Here is a 2500-nt window from a genome sequence, read left to right on the forward strand (position 1 = left end):
ACGAGCAACACGCTTCCATATTTACAACAGCTGTTTAATTGACTAATTTGCTTGTTTCTCTTTTTTTAACCAACGAGGTTGATTGCATTTCCGGCTCCGAAAATAGGCTCCCAGGCTATTTATTTCGAATGCAGTTCCTTATGTGGGATGGGTGGGTAGCACTATTCTAAGAATCCAAGTGAATCAATTTTAGCAATGATGTATTCTTACAGAACTTCTGGTGTGTTGCTGTATCCTTTCCGACTAAAAACTATCCCATGGCATGGCTGGAAAATCTCTTGTCCATGTATTTATCTGTTGATTGTGTCATTAAATGTCACGCCTGACCTCGCGACTCTCTGACATATCGCGGTGAAAGGGATACGGTTACCAGCTGCACGCAAAAGTTTGCAATCACATAGATATTCAGTTTGTGATATTATGAGGTTATCCGAAAAAGGTAGAGCCATCTTTGACCGTAATAAAGGAAAGCCAACATTGTTAAGCGAACACTGTGACAAGGACATGTTGAATAGTCATGGGAAGTGTACCAGGGGCACCCAACGAATCTGTTCCCCAGAGGAATCTTGCTGGCTGGTAAAAATACAGGTGTTCCGATGAGCTGGCTGGGAAAGTTATTATCGATAGAGGTTTTGCCTGGGAATTACTGACTTTTTCTATCATTTCAACCCGAAGCTGGCTGTAGAAACTCTGAAGACTGAGGACGACTGAAAAAAAAAAACGAGATGCTTCCGTGAAGCATACACTGGGGTGCCTGTGGTACGTGCTACAGAAAATCAGAAGGCACTGAATTATGTGGTATTGAAATACAGCATTCCAGTCTCTGAAGAATAACAAATAAAAGAGAAGCGAGAAACATTGGCTTCTGGGCTGACATGTTGATAATTTTCAAGCTCCCTCACAACTTCTTTTCACCACAAGTGTGCCCTCTGAGCATCTGACAGCTTTGTAGTACTAAACTTCACTGAAGTCAAGCCCTGTTCAGCAGGATTAGTGTTAGGATGGGAGACCAAAACAATAAACCCCTCACAAAAAACAGAAGCATCTGACCGAAAATACTATTAACGCTAACAAATGCGAACTCAGCAAGGTACAGATTTTGTTAGCTTGTTTTATGCAAAACAAATATTGATGAAAAAAGCAAATAACTATTGATACACAGTTTTTAGAAAGAGCAGAATGAAGTTTCCGGGACGGTCGATCGAGAAAAAAATATTTACGACACGAAAACAACATTAATTTTGAACCGTGAATACAGAATATAAAAAGTTACGATCAGCGACAAACATTTTGGGAGATTTTTGGTACGTTCAAGTAAACTGCAAAATCGAAAGTGACATGGCCGGAATTCAGCGGGCGCCGTGATTAAGTTAAACCGCGGCATGGATGTTTACTCGCCAAACAGTGAAGCATCTGTGTCAAATGATGGCAAGATACCGGGTTTTTGTAAGTTTTTTTTTTCTGTCAAGTGTTATACAGTTTGACAATGAAATGAGCGAAGTCAAAACAAAGATCACAATCGCCCAACTCTTGTTTATGCAAAGTCAAAATTTACTCTCCAAGACGCGTACGACGTTATTTATCACCAGGTAATTCCATCATTTTGGAAATAGCAGCTACTTTATTATTCATCTGCGTCACAAGTTTTCACTGATTTTGGGGCTCATTTTGTTGAAACTCAAGCACGCTTCCAACAGGCCTGTGAACCCTTCCTGCTTACAGAGCAATACTAAAAAACTTCTCCCATATCACATTTCAACCTTAAGCTCGAAAATTCCATACACAACATGATATTATAATTCACAAAGGCAGAAAATACCACAAAATCCTTTTCCAGCGAAAAATTTATTGAAACAAACAACATATTTGCTCTTAGAGGCGAAAACCTCTTCCTATTTCATTGCGTGCGTGAAGACAAGAAACTCAATCGTGTCAAATTACTTCAGGTAAATACAGCTAATTTGATTTCGTCTCGACGGGCGCTGGATTGTTGTCGAAGTCCAGTACTCGTCGCTTTTGAGATTCCTGCCTAGTTTATCCAACTGACTTTCCATTATTGAGCTCCATAAGGGTATATATTTTGTTTAAGGATCCACTAAAACGCCATTCGCGTTACATGACTTTCGACGCCATTGCAGGCTAAGTTAATGATTCTACTGTGTCCACCAGAGAAATCTACGCAGTTCCACTACCCTCTCGATCCTAAGAAAAAGCAGAAGGCTCTATGCACAAAGACACCGCTTACCAGGGGAGTGACAGGCAAGACTTTTACCGACACGGAAAAAAAGAAACAAAAACAAAAAAAATAAATAAAATAAAATAAATAAAACAAACTAAACGCAGACCTTGACTGGGTTTGCCATAGGCAACCCAGTAAAAAAAAAAACCAAAGAAAAGAAAAGAGAGAACCCCTTCCCTCTCCCTGAGAGTAGTGACAAACAGACGACGCCTGGTCCGAGTGATTGCGCTTGCGGAAAAAACCTGTTTTGTCCCGGTTTTC

General features: G+C 40.2%; 2 protein-coding genes across 3 annotated transcripts in view; one reads left to right on the forward strand and one right to left on the reverse strand.

Annotated features, from left to right (window-relative positions):
• LOC138038996 (uncharacterized) overlaps window positions 1-1037 on the reverse strand; it is a 4969-nt gene extending 3932 nt beyond the window's left edge. The window contains exon 1 of the mRNA XM_068885130.1: window positions 1-1037. This exon is cut by the window's left edge and continues 3932 nt beyond it. The gene's annotated coding sequence lies outside the window, so the exon portion shown is untranslated.
• Window positions 1-2500, forward strand: part of LOC138038993 (transient receptor potential cation channel subfamily M member-like 2) — a 167093-nt gene that overhangs the window by 25393 nt on the left and 139200 nt on the right. The window lies entirely within an intron of this gene.

This window comes from Montipora capricornis, chromosome 2, assembly GCF_036669925.1.
Source record: "Montipora capricornis isolate CH-2021 chromosome 2, ASM3666992v2, whole genome shotgun sequence".
NCBI classification, from domain to species: Eukaryota; Metazoa; Cnidaria; class Anthozoa; order Scleractinia; family Acroporidae; genus Montipora; species Montipora capricornis.